Source organism: Manis javanica, chromosome 12 (genome assembly GCF_040802235.1).
Source record: "Manis javanica isolate MJ-LG chromosome 12, MJ_LKY, whole genome shotgun sequence".
Taxonomy (NCBI): domain Eukaryota; kingdom Metazoa; phylum Chordata; class Mammalia; order Pholidota; family Manidae; genus Manis; species Manis javanica.
Window position 1 is genome coordinate 70,205,321 of NC_133167.1, and position 18,598 is coordinate 70,223,918.

Below are 18,598 nucleotides of genomic sequence, written 5' to 3' on the forward strand. Positions count from 1 at the left end.
TTCTCTGATAACTATGAAATGAAAGCAGAGGGCTGAAAATTAGACTGGATGTGAGAACTGGTTAAAAAGTTGTCCAGGGAGATTAAACAGCAAGCAGAGAGGGCCAGGAGTGGAAATGGGCTGAGATGGTTCAAGAAACAAAAAGTGGTGAAAGAAAACAGAATGAAACAAGACAACTGTCAACCCAGACTTCTATATCCAGCAAAAATATCTTCAAAATTGAAAGTGGAAAAGATTTTCAATTAACCAAAACTAAAAGAATAGTTTTCCAGCAGACCTACAGTAGAAAAATGCCTATAAACTTCTTCAGGTGGAAGGCAGGTGATACCATATGTAAACCCAGATCTACAGGAAAAAAAGGTAATTAAAAATGATTGGTACATGGATACCTATCTTTTTTTAATTCCTCTAAATTTATTTGAAAACAGCAAACATTGTAAAGCAAAAACTATACCATTGTATTGTGCATTGTGGTGTATAATGTATATAATGTATATACATGAAAAATAAATGACAGTAGCACAAGAATGGATAGGAGTACAATACCATTGAAAGATCTCTTTATGTAGTGAGAGCTGTGATTAATTTTGCTCCAAAATTCTCTTACCATTGTAAAACCCAAGATATTAAATAGCTAAGGCTTTTTTTTACACTAAACAATTTTTTGACACTAAACCTGAAGGTTTTGTTTCTGAAGAATGTACAGTATTTTCTTTCTAACAGACAAATCATTCTTATTTTTCTAAAAGGAAAGTAATGCAGTGTTGGAAGAAATTTGCAACCTGCTCTCTGGGTGACTTGATACAGATGATCTGACTTCTTTGGGCTTCTGTTTCCTTATAGAATTGCAGAGAGAACTGATGACATAAAGTATGTATGAAAGAGTGTCTGGCACCTAACAAGTGATCAACAGCAATTAGCTATTATCATGATTTCAAAGAGAGGCTAAAATGGAAAGCTGTCTGTCCCAACGTCCCAGATGAAGCCCTAAGTTGAAGTACTAAGACATAGATGGGAACTATACCCACCCACATCACTGCATTGAGGTTTTACTACAGAGAGTCCCGGTGCAGGACATCCGCAGGCAGCGGTCAAGAACTAGTTTCCAACCCTGAGCTGATGTCTCCCTGTGTCTCAAAAACAGGTTGGAGAACAAAGAAAACAGGGAGAGGATTTCTCAAAGGCAGCCAGGTTGTACTGTGAGCTTTAATTACCCTCTTCCTTGTAAGAAAAGCTCTAGTCCAGAACGGTTTCATTGGACAATTCTACCAAACATTAAAGGATTACATAATATTAACTTATACAAATACTCTTAGCAAATAAAAGGGAAGAAATACTTCCACACTTGTTCTGGGCAACTAGTTAAAAAATTGACAGACTCTAAAAGAAAAGTGCAAACCAGTATTTGTCATGAATATAAAAGAAAAATCCTTTAAAAATTAGTTAATTAGAAATACAATATAGATATAGGTATGTCTGTATATATGTGTACATGCATACATATATTCATTCCATCCAACCAAGTTTGTTTCAGGAAGCAAGACTAATTTAACATTTAATTATCAAATAATATTATTTACTATATTAACAGAACAAAATGAGGCAGTAGTATAATCTAAGTAGATGCAGAAAAGACTATTTTACAGATTTCCATATCCATTAGCGATCAAAATTTTCAGCATACAAGAAAAGAACTTCCTCAATAAAGAGCATCTATCAAAAACTACAGCTAATATATTAAATGGTGGGATATTGAGCATTTTCTTAAGTCCCAAAACAAGCTAAGAATGTTGCTCTTATCATTTCTTTTCAACATTGCACTAGAGATTCTAGATAATGCAATAAGAGAAGTAAAAGAAAGAAAAGGCTTACAGATTGGAAATGAAGATATAAAACTGTCTTTGCTTGTAGAAGTTATAATTGTTTATCTAGAAGATACTAAGGGAAATACAAAATAACTATTCATGTAAGTGAATTTAGAAAGGTTACAACAGACAAGGCCAGTAGAAACAAAAATCAATTGCATTCTTAGAAGAGCTGCAAACTGGAATTTTTAAAAATACCATTAAAATAGTATCAAAAATATTTTTAAATTACTGGGAATAGACATATTCCCAGTTTACTAATAATAGATGTGCCAGACTAAAACCTACAAAACATTGTTGAGAGAAATTAGGAGGAACCTAAATAGATACAGACCTATACACACCCCATTCATGAACTCAAATAGCCAATAACATTAAGATATCAGGTCTCCTGTTGACTCAATGCAAACTCAATCAAAATCTCAACAGGCTCATTTTAGAAAGAAGCAAATAGACTCTCAAATTTATGTGAAAATCAAAGTATCTAGAATGGCTAAAACAATGGCCAAAAAAAATTAAAAGTTGAGTACTCACACTTAAAGATACCAAGATCTGGTATAAAAATTTATGTAATCATAACAGTGTTGCATTAGCATTAAGGACAGACTAATTTCATCAGTGGAACATAATCTATTGAGTTGAGAACTAGACCTATACACAAAAGGTGAATTATTTGTTTTCAGTTTTATTGAGATATAGTTGACATACAGCACTGTACAAGTTTAAGATTTGACATGACAAGCATATACTATGAAATGATAAACCACAGTAAGTTTAGTTAACACTCATCACCTCATATAGATATAAAAAAGACAAAGAAAAGATATGTTTTTTTCTTATTATGAGAACTTTTAGGACCTACTCTCTCAGCACTTATTTACCTTATTACTGGAAGTCTGTACCTTTTGATGGCCTTCACTGATTTTTAGCAAAGGTATCAGGCAATTCAATGGGAGAAAAAAGCTTTTCCAACAAATGATGCTAGCACAACTGGATAAATGTATGAAACAAAAAGATGAGTATCAGCCTCTACACAATACACATTAAAATTAAGATTAATTATAGATTAAAGTGGAAAAGCAAAGACAATATCGAAAAATATCTTAATGAACTTGGCATAGGCAGAAGTTTCTTAGGAAACAAAATACATTAACATAAAAAAATAAATTGGATTTTACAAAACTGAAAAGATTTTGCTTATAGAAGAATACCAGTAAAACATCAAAAAAGGTAAGCCACATCTAGAAAAAAAATTGTAATACATATATCTGATATAGTACTTGTGTCCAAGGTATAATAATTAACTCCAATAGATCAATAGTAAGACAAACAACCCAACTTTATCAAAGGAGAAAATACTTGATCTCAGATATGTCATAAAAGAAGATATAAAAATGATCAATAAGCATGTGAAAAGGTGCTCAACATCATTTGTTACCAGGAAATAAAAATTTGAAAAACAATTAAATACTATCTCATACCCACTACAAATGCTAACATGAAATAAAACAACAAAACTATATGTAAATGACCACATGGAACAATTGGAATTTTCATACATCCCCAAGAGACTGCAAAATGTACAGCTACTTGGGAGAACTGTCAGTTTCTTAGAAAGTTAAACATATATTTACCCTTTGATTCAGAAAATCTTCTCCTAGACATTTACCCAAGAGAAACAAAACTTAGTACAAAAAAATCCCTTGTGCAAAAAATGTTTATGGCAGCTTTATACTTGTAGCCCAAAAACTCAAAATAGTCTAAATGTTCATCAACACACAAATTGATGCACAAATTATGATGTATGCATATAGTGGAATAATACTGGAACCTAAAAAAAAATAACTGATTTATGCAACAACACAATGTACAGGTAAAGAAGTCAGACACAGAAGAGCGCATACTGTATGATTTCATTCATATAAAGTTCAAGGATGATAAAGTATAATTCAAATCATAATTTCTAATGACAGAATTCAGAATAGTCTTGCCTTTGGGGGAGGAAACTGACTTGAAGAGGACAAGTAGAATTTTCAGAGTAATACTACTATTCTATATCTTGATTAGGATGGTAGTTACGGGTATATTCATTTGCCAAAATTCATTGAATTGTATAGCTAAGACCTGAATATTTCATGTTATTTTTTTAAATGTTAGATGAGTGTGATTCTACATAGAAACCCACTTTAGCCAGTTTCTATTCTATCCTCATTTATGCCACAGAAGCTTTAATGTTTTAGATTATTACACAGCAAACTTCATATTCATGTTTATGCTTTGATAACCATGCAACACTTGAAGAAATATTTACATATGTTCTGTATTATAATGCTTACTAAAGCTGGAACCATTTTGAAAGATGATTAATAATATAAAAGTAAAAAGAATAAGGTATTTGGTTTTGAATTCTTTCTTTCCTCTATAATTCTTAAACCTTCATCAATCAAACTTTCCCGTGAATGGATTTGTCATCTTCCAGTATGAAAAATAATAGTTAATACTTATATATACCATATGTAAACACTGTTGAGCTTACTTTACCCATTTACTCATTTACTGTTCAAACACTCTACATGCATACATGATTGTTATTCTGATTTAACAGATGAGGAAATGGAGGTACAGAGACACTCAAAGTCGTGGAGCTCATTGAAGACACAGTTGGGTTTTAAACCCCTATATTCCACTCAGGAGACCATACTTCTAACCACCATCCATACTGTGTCCTGTGACAAGTGATAAGGAGTAGAGTAACAGGAATATGGAAGATGTTTTGAGCTCATCTGGTCCAGTGCTCACAGAGGCCACTAAGGAATCAAGTAGGGGTTGTTAAATTAACAACACCAAATTCCACGCCTTACCCCAGATGATCGTGATTCAGTAAACCTAGAATGGAACCTAGAAATTGGCAATTTTTAAAGCTCTGCAAGATGCAAGTTTTGGAGAAACCATTCGTCTAGTTCAAACCCCGCTGTGGGATACAGGCAAGGTTTCTAAAGCAGAATAGTTTGTATCTGTTTGCATTTGGAGGCTGTTCTCTTTTAAACACAGTTGAGTTTACCCACTAGCCTGAGTTGTGCTTTGTGAACAAGTTCACTCCCACCTCTTCAAATACACCAGATTCTTAGGAGAGATACCATGTCTCCTACGGCTCTCTTTACCAGCTGAGAGTGCATGGGTACCCTGACTGCTCTTCAGTATACATAGTATATATATGTATTCATAACACAGGTTCAAAGGCACTGCATGGCGTCTACCATCACCTCCTAGATGGCATTACCTGTTGGCCAATATTTTCCTAAACTGCCACCTTCAAATGGGAGGTGAGGTCCCTAGTGTGGTTCCATTGGTACAAAGTGGGGCAGGCCTGCCACTGCCCTTTTGCACCATTAATTCTATCAATACCTTTAATGCTTTGAGAATGTGTACATATGTAGCTGGCACCCCTGACCCATTGTGAACTATATTCCTGTTGAACCTGCTATCAATCAATTCTAAATCTTTTCTGCACAGGTTTCTGCTAAGCCAAATCCCCATTTGCTCTACTTTTATACTAGATTATTTGTATGTTACTATTTGCCCCTATTAAGTTCCATGAGTTCTACCAATTTCTCCCAGGTAGCAAATAATTGCAGCCCATGTATCTGTTCTGACTGGTTAGTAGTGGCTTCCAGAATGCTAAGAAAAGATTGTGAGCCCTCACTCCAGAAGATAAAGAATTGCCACCATCTTTTAGCCAAGGGTATTAAGCCTGGTTCCCATGATGGCATAAGTGAGGGGCAGAGTGACAGTGGCATGCATTTCATGCCTGTGCCATTCTGGCTCCAGCCTGTCAGCAGGCATAATGGAAAGGTCAGGGCAAGGAACATTTCGGTACACTAGGGAGTCATCGACATACAGGTGGTAGCTGATGCCGTAGGGATGGTCAGCCCCTCTGTGGAGACGCTGTGGGTGAAGAGAAGGGAGGGCAGGAGTGTGAAGGAGGAGGAGTGCTCTTGATGTCAGAGCACTGCTGACATGCTTTCTCGCCTTCACACCTGGGGCCGAAGCCAGACCCACAGCTGCCACTGGAGGCCCACCATCAGTGCTGGGCCAGCTGTGGGTATGGGGACCTGTGTAGGGCCCCAGCCTAGCCTGCAGGTCACCCCGTCCGTGAGGCTGGAGCACTAAGACTCAGGTGCAGCCTCCAGCATGTCGTGTGGGCTCCAGTTTCCCCTTACAAGGACAGGTCGTCTCTGCTCTCCCCTACCGCACAGCCGTTTTTCCTGCCTGACTGCTGGCCCTGCCGACTTCAGGCCCAACACTAGATGCAGAGGAAACAGTGTCACACAGCCTGCCTCCCTGGTTCCCATAATGGCATAGCCCTTGTAGGAAGTTCCTTCTTCTGTATCAGTCATGGTGGTTGTGCTCCTTGAATCAACTCCTAACTGAAAGAGGTGTTTTCAAGGAGGCAGAGAGAAGGAAGCTTTCCTAGGAGGATGAAGGGACCACTACTACCCTAGTTAAACCTCAAAAACCACCTTCCCAACATGATTAGCGCACTTAACAGACGAAGAAACCATGGTTCCCAGACACTGGAGTTGTCATTGAACTAGTAAGTGGAAGAGCCAGAACTGAATATTGAAGTCTGATGTCAAACCTTAATAACTTCACCAGGGCTTTTAAAAGAAAATGGGAGGGAAGGAAGGAAAGTACAAGAATTCTGTTTTCAAAAGAACAAAAAGCCTTGGTTCGAATCTAAGACATAAAATAGACAAACCACAGCGCCCTAGTTGAAATGGGAATTTGGGGTCTCAAGCAACAGTGAGTTTCCCATCAAAGTCCAAGCAAAGCACTTAGAGTTCCCCAGGTATAGGACTTTGGGCTCCACAGTAAAGAGCTTGGAAACCATTGCATTTTACCATTCTACCCCTCATAAGGATACCATAAAGTATACTGGTACATCCAATCTCCGACTTGTACTATGGGATATTTTCTGACTGTGAATTTAAGCTAAGGAAACCTTACTAAGACTGGGGTTTGCTATCATCCCAGTCAAGGAAGAGCCTGTATTACTCCATTCTAGAGAGTACAGGATGCTTGGATGCTTAAATGCTTATCCTTCTGCATTCGTCCCACTGCCTGCAGGCAGAGACTGCAGGGTACCAGACAGTCAATTAAACAAAGGACACACATTTTCTAGAACAGTTCTTTCTCTGTTTAACTAGAATATATGCAGAGTCTTGCAAATGGAATCAGGAAGCAAATGGCTTTGCATCTTCAAAAGCTATTTCCAAATAAAACCTAAAGCTATGGAATACATTTATTCTCAGTAATTAAAAGACAATTTTAGCCAGGTTGGATGCCTGACCCAAGGAAAGACTGGAAAATTGTCACCCTACTGGGAAGATTCAGAAGGAACAGAGTAGTTCATTCTAAATATTTAAAGAGCTGCTTGATCGGAAGAAGGGTTAGATGCACTCTATAAGGCAGAGCATAGAGGAAGCAGAGGATGCATTTTCATACCTTGAGCAAATCAGCCCCCACACAACCTTGATTTTAGCTTTTGTGGTCATTACTAATATGATCGCTATTAGCAAACTGCAAACAACCCAAAAAACCAAACATTTGTGTGTGTGTGTGTGGGTGTGTGTGTGATTTGAACTGAATGTTAAAGAAACAGAAATGAACCTGCTCTGAAGCAATCTGTTATTTGAATTGTACTCAGGTGGTTTTTAACCATATATTAAATAACAGCATATGGATGAAATACCTTCTTCCTGGTCTGGATGTTGCTGGGATACTGAAAATTCACAGAACACGAAATGGGCTTTTCCCTTTGGGCCCCATGGCAGTGCCATTGATCTCAATGGCTACCAGCAACTCATAACACAGCAGGGCAATATTTCATGTACAGAATTTCCATAAAACTTGCTTTTTTCTACAACATAGTTTTTTGATTACAGATTGCTTTATGCATATCGTGGAAGGTACTTCTAACATGAAGCTGTGGGTTATGGCATCAAGTTGAGCAAGGGGTTAAATTAAAGTTCTAATAGTCACTTGTTCCTCGCTGGGGTTGGTAGAAAGCTGTGCGCAGGATAGAATAGATGTGCCTCTTCCTTTCTCTTTGTGCCCTGCAGCAGTGTCTCTTCCAGGCCATCTGTCATTTCTCCCCAAGAGCTAGGGACCACAAGCTGCTGTAACTTCCCTGAAGAATCATCAGTAGTCGTGATAGGTCCACAGTGGCCCAAAAATTGTGGCACTGGCTTTTCAGCTGTACCAGCTGAGGACCCAGTGATGGTTAGCTCTCTGAGTCATCAGCCAGAAGTCGGAGTGCATTTTTAGCAGTGCTTGCTTTGGATCAGTACCAGCTGCCTGTTCAGTCCAAAGTCCCCCAGAGGCAGGACAAGCCCTGGCGGTAATTTTCAAGACCCCTAGTCCAAGACGGATTCCAAGGTGAAGATATGAACAGGAAAAATGCCCTAATTGTCAATACCACCTTTGAATGACTTTACAAATGAGACTGTGCTCTTTCCCTCCATCTCCCTCTCTACCAGTCACACACAAGCAGGCCGTTGGGTGCATGATTATAATCTCTGGTGTCCTACTTCTTCTGTGGACCTGCCTGTGGACATCCACCTCAGAGGGTCAGGTCTTCACCTTGCTTTCAGCAGACAGCCCACCAAGCTCTGTGTTAAGGCATGGCTGCATTCCTTGCCTGGCCTTTGAATAGGGATGTTTGAGATTAAAAAGCCTTCAGCACTCAAAGAAAACAACTTTAAAGGTAGAACTTTAAAGGTAGAGTGGTAGGGAACAGCCAGTGTAGGGCAAATTCCAGCTTTGGGGTCAGTTGATGAGGTTTGAATCCCTACACAGGCACCTGTTATTGAAGTGACTTCAGGCAAGTCATTGAACATGCTGAACCTTATTTTCAGGAATAAACAGGTCAGAGACAGGTTTATGAGACAGGAGCCTTCAAACCACTGCAGCCATACAGCCTTCCCCAGGGCCAGGCTGACCCAGCCCCCGAACACACGCGGCCTCTCTGTGAGTCGAACAGTGACTTCTCTGGAACACACAGTCATTATCTCATTTAATGCCATTATCATAGTAGCCTTAGCTATTTGTAGAAATATGTCTCACCTTGTTCGATTTACAACCTAAGAGAGCATGGCAAAATTCACAATTTACAGATAAGAGAAACCATTGATTCTAGAAAAAGGAAATACTGTATAATATCCAGAAAATGACTGTGACTCGATAATTCTCAATTATACTGGGGCCTGAGAATGCAGGAAACAAAGGACATGAGGAATGAAGCACCTATTAGTCATTTTCAGGAGGAGGAACTCAGTATTTTTCCCTTTTTCAATCTACTCCTGTTATTTAACGCTTAGGCATCTTCACTTCCTAATCTATAAAATAGAGGTAATACTTGTACTTACCTTAGAGAGTTTACTTGAAAAGTAAGAGTAAATAAAGATGAGCCAAGAACCGAACAGCTCAATAAACGTAAACTGCGGTTTTGATTTTTCATTATGACGATCCTTTTCTTTGAACAAAAATAAAGACCTACCTCAAAGTGGGAGACTTCATAATCATTTCATATTCCAGAAAGAGTTCTATTTTCTGGCATCCTCAGGAATATTCAAATTATTCTGGCAAGCTGCTTTCTCCACAGATGCCATTTATACACATTGTTTTTGACAGGTCAAATGCTTCCTTACATACTAATCATCCTATATATTTGCTTGGCATAGAGTTGAATTGAAAATTATCTCTATTCTTCATTTTTCAAAAAGTTTTTGAAAACATGGGCGATAAGATATTACATGGACTGCCTCTCAGAAAGCTGTTGACACAAGGGCTCTTGATACGTTTTGCCTGCTTTGTGCTTAAGTTGAGTGACTGAGGCGATTGGATAGGTAATTAGCTAAGTTCATAAATTAGATAAGAAGGAAAACACAAAGATACATTGGAAGTTGTAGAGTTGCATCTTTTCTTTTTTTTATTCGTAAGGAGTGCATTCAAGGACCCATCTGAAGACGGACTTTTTCCTCCCAGTAACAGCCTCTGTGATCAGTGCTGTTTGTTCTCTAGGTCCTGATGAACACTGGGCAGGTGGTGGCTCTGGAGACACAAGAGATTCTTTTACAACTGCTTAAAATGACTTCCCAGTAGACTCTGATGTACCTAAATAGAATATCTATCTACCTATCTATCTATCTATCATCTATCTATCTATCTATCCATCCATCCATCTATTCATACATATATCTGCACTATCGATATGATATGTGATATGATATGATATGTGATATGATATGATATGATATGATATGATATGATAATATGGTGTGATTTATGGATCCCTATTCATGGAACCGCCTACTCTCTAAAATGTATTCGTAATCCCCGTGTCCATACTGGTGACGCTGTGTGGTCATCCACAGACACGTGCAGAGCAGCCCCCGTGCATGTCCCCAGCTGGGCTGCACAGAAGACACTTGGCCTCCTCACCTCTGCTGCATATGGAGATGACCGGAGGATGGAGAACGTAGGCAACAGCCAGGATAGGGCAAGAAATTCTCGCTTTGGGGCCAGTTGATGGGGTTTGAATACCAATTCTGGCACCTGTTATTGGGGTGGCTTCAGGCAAGTCACTGAACACTCCGAATCTCATCTTTTCTTTCATAAAGGCAGAAAGAAAATACACTCTACAGTCATGAGTTGTTTATATTATAATCTTTGTAAACTCTGTGTGCGATAGATAGGTGCAGATATTTCCCCTAGGAGCAATGGTTCAGTATTAACTAATTCAGATTTGGGGGGAGAGGGATTTACAGAATAACTTCTTTGAAAGATAATCAGCTACATATGCACACAACAGGGGAGGTTGAGACAATGTGCGGACTTGTAGGACACCTTGATGACTCTGACTTTTAATCAGAGTGTGATGGGAAGCTACTGGGCTAAAATATTAACAGGATCACTGACTGCCGCCACGTTGGGAATTGTCTAATGTGTGAGAGGAAGAGTAGAAGCAGAGAGATGGATGTAGAGACCAATGGCATTCAGACGGGAAATCATGGGGGCTTAGACTACTGTGGTACCAGCAAAGGTGTCAGGGATGGGTTCTGGATGTATTTCATCTCAGAGTTGCAGAATGTGCAGCTGCTCAAGTAAGCACGGCTCCCTCTCCCAGGGCTGTGCGTGCAGGCAGGCTGGGGACCAGGCTGAAGACACCTGGGAGGAGGATGTTTGGGGACGGTGACAGCCTGAGCTAGTGCTGGTGAGAAGGGCGGGGAGGCCGACGGGAACCCTATCATTCAGTCCAGCTGAGCCTTCAGGCGCCAGCACCGACCTTCTTCTGTCTGTCTTTCTTCACAATACACAGTCACCCTCTGGAGTCCTTGGACAGTGACTGTCTCTACTAATCACTCAGCGTTTGCAACTTCTCTTGGTCCTGAATTATTCGCAGTAGTACAGTTTAATTTCTTCTGTGTTTGCATCTCCCCACTGAAGCCAAAAGCTGCTTCAGGGCCCCAGTGGCATTTCAGTACAGTTGCGCTTACCTCCCCCGGCACCTGCAAAGAGCCCGCTCACAGAGCTGCTCTCTAAACAGCTGTTACATTAAACGTGTGTATGGGGCAGGGGTGGACAGGTGGTGGGAAAAGCTCTTTTTTGCTTTATTTCCATACATTAGAACCCCTGCTATTCCTCCTAGGACAAAAGTAGCAGATAAGCAAGGTTAAGTTTCCTTTGCATTCATATTTTCTCTCTCATTCTTCACCTGCTCTGTGGCCTGAGCCATGCTAACATCTAAGTTCTTCCAAGATGAAAACAGACCACCTAAAGCACTCCTGTGCAACTCAGTACAGGATGTCATAAGGGTCCTGCCAAGGTCCCAGCCCACACCTCGTCCCTCCTCTTTCACATCTGGGCCCGATTGCCCTGAACAGGCAAATGCACAAGCTTACACATCACCTGGCTTCGCCTTGGTGGTCCCTAGAGCCCCACCCCACCTCAGGCTGGAGGAGGCGGGGTGTTCTGATCTTATACCGCAGCACGGGGCAGGGACTCACAGTCTGATCTTGCTATGGAGGCCCAGTCCTGATAACTGGGCTTCTGAAGGGCTCCCAGTGTCTAGACTGTCTGATCTCCGTCTTGTCTTAAGTCTGCAGACTAGACTCTGAACTCGTGTCCGGGTCAGCCCCACTGCTGCCTCGGAGCCAGTCCAACTGTCCACAAAGAGACCAGCAAGCTGCTCTGTCCTTCTCTTTGCTTACAGAACTCCAACAGGACAGGAAATAAGTAGCAGCCAGGTGGGTTTGGGAAAACATCTGCTCCAATCTATGCCTGTGCACTTAAATGTCAGGAATGTAACGTAAACACCCCCCACCCCCACCCCACCCATCCTCTCAACTTGAAAATGGTTCTCACTTTCCACACTCTTTATTGCCTGAATATTTTCAGTTGTCAAAGGAAACAGTTTAAGGGATTCAAATAGGCTTTAGTCACGGCATTGTGAGTTTATGATGGCAAATTTACACCAGCAAACACTGAAGACCAACAGACTCCAGGCTGAAGAAAGGTCAGGAGTTTAGAGGGCGGGGTAAAAGTTGAGTATGTGTCCTTGTGGTTTTTACATAGGAAGGCATTTTTCCCATTAAATCAAAACCTGCAGTCCAGAGGAACAATGACCACCAGCATGGTATTTTCGGAAAAGGATTTTAGTAAGCCTTGTGATTTATCAGGTCTTCAAAGATACCTCCAGAAGGGGGAGGGAGATGGCAGAAAAGAAACAGGGGAAAGGTAGATGGCAAGGGAGAAACTGGAACCCTCCAAGGTCTGTCTTATTCCTCTTCAATAGTCACTGCTTCTCAAAATATCTGTGGTAGAGGACCCAATTCCTACAGTTTTACTGACTTTTAATTTTCAATATGTTACAGACCATACTTGCATAAAAACCCAATAAAAATTAAATTAGTAGGAAAATGAAATGAAAGCAAAGCCATGTAAAACACAAGCCCCACATTTTATGATCAGATTCAACAGACTTAAAATTACACTATAAAGTGATAGTAAAAAATTCCTAAATATTTGCTCTCAATTTCTAAAGTTGTTTCCCTGAAGACCAGTAAAAATCAGTTCTCAGACCAAAACCGGTCCATGAGGTTCACTGCTTTAAGTAACTGTAATTCCTCATTGCATCTGGACTCAAGGCCCTGCTGCCCCTACCCACGGGGACATCCCCACATCCCAGTGGGCATCCCCGGAGCTGCCCAAAGGCTCGTTACCATGTCCCCCTTTCAGTAAGGGTTTGCTTCCCAAACCTAGGAGCTAGGCTCTAAGATCGGCCAACTTGGCCTAATATCTGCCATTTGAACTTGGTGATGTCATACATATACCACACGAAGACAAAAATAGCAAGGTCAGAATTTTTTTTTTCTGGATTCTTCCCAGTGTTCTTCTTACCTACTCTCACTTTCTTGATCCCTGGATGGAATACTGTTTCAAGACCCTTTGGCCTGTTACCTCTGCAAACTTTTCTCGCAGCTTTGGAACCGACTTCCCTCACAATTCAAGCCTTTTCAGTTCAATCTGCCACCTCCAGAAAGATGCTCCATGTCCCAGCTGAGCCCACAGAGCTCCTCAGAATTTGCTGCGTCAATGGCCAGATCCACACCTCATCCCTTTACCAGTTTTAATTACCTGACATAATTAACTAGTTCCAGGGCTAGGCAGCATCTCTTCTCAGTTGTTAGGAGACTAATTAATGCCCTGCTATTTAACAGGCCCCAATTGGTGAACTTTACACAGTTTGTTCCAAGAATAAGAACAAAGAAAAGTATCTTCCAATAATGTCTATGCTTGAAAATAAGTGAAACTACAAAAAAACCCCACAAATCAATCCGAACAAATTATTAAATCCAGAGCTTGGAAGGCTTCCATTCTATACAAGAAATTCAAGAAACTGAGCAATACATGACTAAACCGAAAGAATACCAAAAATACTTCTCATATGCACAATGAACACCTGGGTATGTACTTACCTTTCATCCTAGATCAAGCAGGCAACTTTTGTAAGCACATCATGCCTTAGGTAGACACAATATCACAAAGCCAAAAATGGGTTGTGTGAGGCAGCTATAGAATCGGAATTTATCCCATGAGGGGATATCCAAAGAAAATCACACAACATATCCTAATCAAGTGGATAATCCACCAAATCATTTTTTTTTTCGTTGCATCTGTCTGGAAAGCTTGATTGCCAGTTGAACCACTTAAGAGAAAAATAAGTCGTCTGCTTCATTTGGATGAAAGCAGGAACAGTTTCTTTCATAAATGGAATGAATACAATTTAATTCTGTTATCTTGTCTGCTTGGGGAAAGTGCTGGATTTCATACAGAAATAAGAATTTCATGTTTGTATATTTGCCGTGTTTTCCCTGAGAATGTAAATAAGATGGAAATGGTGCCTCACTGCACTTTTGAATCTCTGGGTTCAAATTTGACTTAAACAGCAGAAAGTAGTGATAAGAGGTAGGCAACAGAGAGAGCAGATTATGTGTGAAACCCAGGTAGTTCTAGACTAACTTTCTCTTACTCTCTAACTGAATAACCAGATTTACCCTTTTGAATGATTTGGGTGGTCTTAGCTCAGGTGCTGCTGGCTGCTGTGGAGACCTCTCTTCCTCAGCACATAACAAATGCACAATTATCATTTTCCAAAAGACCAAGGGAGCATCTGCACTTTTGAATCCTGAGAACAATGGTCTGTGCTTAATTGAAAAGTTCCTTCTGCAAATGCAAAAGTTGAGGAATCTTTTGCCATACAGAGTCATTCAAGAGTGGTCTTAATGGGCCATGTAATAGCTTATTTGACTGTGCTCTTTTATTTTAGCATAAAAGCATAAATATTCCATTTTCAAATGTTGAAAATCTATTCAAGGCAAAAATACAGGCCCAGCATGTCAGCTATACCATTATTTGGGTACTAGTCCATTTAAACTGCACCGATGTGTCATTATTAATTATGTCTGCCTAGAACTTTTACATATTATCTGTAGAATTCATCTAATCTTTGAAAGTCACACTTCAACTTATTGTCTGGTGTAATTGCATTTAGAAAAACATTATGCTACCATACACTGTATCAATGTAGGATTTCTTTCTGCAGAAAATGGTTGTATGATGTTCATTATGCTGAGCATGAGTAATGGACATCAGTAAAGATGAAAAGTAGAAGTTTCAATGTTGAAATGGTTCCCCAAGAGAGGTTAAAAATAAAATTTTACTATCGTCTATTTTAGTTTTACAGACAAGTAGCTTCGGCAGAGCACTAAACTAAAAGCAGGGTCTGGAACTGTCCTTGCTATCTGGACAGATGATTCTTTCTGCAAGACTTTTTGTAATCAGGCCCCCATTGGCGCAGTTGAAAGGCAGACGTGGTCCAGTGCAGGGGAAGTACATGGATTTGGGGTTCAAACAACTGTGAATCTCTGCTCCCTCTGCACCATTACTTACTGTCCCTAAGTAAGGCATTGAGGTGGCTCCCTGCTTTGCAAGAATAAAGATAACACCATTCACTTTCTAGGGGCATTTGAAGGAATGACAGTGGCTGCAGAGTTAAGTGCCCAGCACAGTCCGTGGCATGTTGCGCATACTCAGTACATGTTCATTCATTTTCTCTTTCTCCTTCTCTCTCATGAGTATATTCCTGTTAAGTAGCATCCACTACTGCTCTGGGGCAACATTACAGACTCAAAGACTCATTTGTGTATTAACACACATGGTGGGCAGAAATTCTATGCCAGATAAATTACTAGTGACAGCCACAGAACACGTCGAATTCCAAACTCTGGCGACTCCCTCTAAGTTTCCCTTATTGCCGTTTCTTCTCACGTATACACAATACCCATTCCTTATACACTGGTATCTTCCAGTTTCTATGCTTGGTCCACTTTTCTCCTTGTTTTATTCTTATCACTGACCTTATCCATCCAAGGACTTCAGCTACTACCACTATCCTGACAAGCTAAAGTCCATATGGTGAGTCCTGGCTTCATTCCTAAACTCCAGACTCACAAATCTAACTGGGCGACTGGCATCTTCTGAGTCACCTGCAGGTGCCTCAGATTTACCATGTCCAAAAGTGTCTCCGTTGCCTCAACCCACTCAATCCTCTTACCTCCCATTAGACGTGTTTCTCTTATTTCTTATATTCTGGTGAATTGCATTTTCACCCAATCATTATCTAAGCTAGAAATGCTTCATCTGCTAATTTAAATTAGTTAAATCAGCTTTGTCCTCTTCCTAACATTACGACAGTCATGATTCTATTCAGTGATGTACTGTCATTCCCTCCTGCCTCCTCCCACATCTTTAACCTGCTCCCTGCTCTCTTACCTACTTATGAATCAAATGCAGATCTCATCTGTCACGTTGGAGTTCCTCAGCTGGCCAGGTTCCTGGGCTTGGTGCCACCACCAGGGGGCAGTAAGTCACCTGGTCTTACTGAGAGTGCCGGGTCAGCCACATGAGCTACTCGCTCTTTCAACCACTTGTGGACTCGAATGAAATCTCACACTGGAATGCATGAACGCGTGGGGTCTGGCTCCCAAAGCAGCTTCCAAAGGGCTTGGCCAACACAGTCTGCAAGTATGAGAGAATTAGCGTTCCATGGGCCCAACTTGGGCCCAAAGGAAATGAGAGACGGGATGGATTTGGATAGAGGGGTTCCCCTTTGTTTCTCCCTCTGATGGGCTTATTTAAGGTAAGCATCCAGTCCAGGACAACAGCAGTGCTAAGTCACCTTCTGTGTCTCTTTGCAGTTCATCATGAAGCAGCATCACACACAGTAATGGATCACATTTTATTGCTACATAACCTTCTTTCCATCTCCTCCAGTTTTCTGCACTTCTGTTAGGTGGGTTTGCATTTAGCAAACAGAGCATGGACATTTAATCCTTGCCTCAGGCTCTGTTTTCTAGGGAATCCAGGGCTAAGAAAACTTCTCAAAAGGATTTTATGCAACTTTAAATAAAACCTAAGACTTTTATTTCAATAAGCTAAGAACTCTGGGCTCATTTTCCTTTGTCTGCATCAAGTACTAAAGGAAAAGAAATGGCTGAAAAGCCTGTTGGGGGAAAACTACAGTAGTTTAAAAAATTTCTGCTTTAGGTTTTCTAGCAACCAGAGTGAGAAAGGAAATAGGTTTCACAAGTGAGTAACAATTGCAAGTAACTTTATCAAGAAAAAAATATCTCAACTATTACTAGACCCTGAGCTTTGCCCTGATGTTATGATCTTTACACAAGAGTCATAAAATAATACAATGAATTATATCCTTTGTATTTTACATTTCTTACAAAAAAATAAAAAATACATAGAGTACTCCCCACGTGGATTTTTCTCATACTAGAATTTAGAGAGAGGCAATAGCAAGATTTTAGGGCAGTGGTTGTAAAACACTGATGTACACAAGGAGTTTCTTCAAAATACACATGCCAGGGACCTATTCCAGACTTGTGAATCAGAATTCTCAAGGCTAGTGTCTAGGTATGTGTGTTTTGAACAGGATGAATCTAAGGCATGCCAAAGTTTGAATACCGGCAATATCCAATAGTACAAACTAAATGTTATCTAGACTGTTATAATTTTGGTACTAGAGACAGTTTATAATACATTCTAAATGTTATTATAGAATGCCCTCATGTCTATATAACTGCCCAGACAGACATTATTATTTGGATTTTAAGCCTTACAAAATGTATATAAAGCTAAAATAAAATGGAAAATATGGGTCGAGAATATTCTGAATATTCTTTGAGCAAATATCTGTGAAACATCCTCTGTGGTGACCACGCCTTAGTTAAGTAAATAGCATAGGATGTGCCACATGGAATATTTAAAAAAGGAGGCGGGGTCCCCACAAAGCTTACAGTATGATTCAGGAGAAAAGCCACATAACAAAAGATCACGTCACTAAGGGCGAGATGATGTACTATGAACTATGCCCATGGATTCAAACTGTTTGCTGAATATGCGGCCCACTGAGGAAGCCCAAGATCAGCTTGATGTTTTTACTTTTAAAAGGAACTTTCTCTCCCAGAGATAGTTTTGCTGTAATTGGTGTGAAATTAAAAATAAAAAGAAGACACATGGCACAGATCAGACCACCAGAATATTCTCCCAAATTCTACTCCCCTCTCCACCTTGAGGCATGACTGAGAGTGCCTTGAGCAGCTTAGCAACCATCAGAAACAGCACCAACTTAGGACTTTTCAGACTCAATACTTACAGATATTTTTAAATATCAGCCCAATTATAACAAAAGGAAAAAAAACCTGTCTTGGGGTATCCAGGACAAAGGCGACATGAGGCAGTATTTTCATTTGTAACATGGAGTCCTGCAAGAATGACTGATATTTATCTTCTACATCACTCCTCTGAGAGGCTAAACACTCACAAACAATTCTGTCAGAGGGTCTGGGGTAAAAACAGGTATAAATAATACTTCCTGACACCACAAATATTTCATAGTGTCTCAACGATGCTCAAGATCTAAAAAATGGAATCATGGTTTAAATACCTTTTAAGAGGACGCAGTTTGTGTTAACAGAACAGCAGATACTACTTAATACAAGGTTTCTAATTGTCTTCTACTACTTAAAAATCCAAGCTACTGACATTTGCTTAATGTAAACATTGAAATTGTGTGATTTTTCACTAAGCAAATGACATCT

The 18,598-nt window shown here is 40.0% G+C and overlaps 1 protein-coding gene across 4 annotated transcripts in view; it reads right to left on the minus strand.

The window, feature by feature from the left end:
* The window catches only part of ZMAT4 (zinc finger matrin-type 4), a 323,506-nt gene that overhangs the window by 44,296 nt on the left and 260,612 nt on the right, over positions 1-18,598 (minus strand). The window lies entirely within an intron of this gene.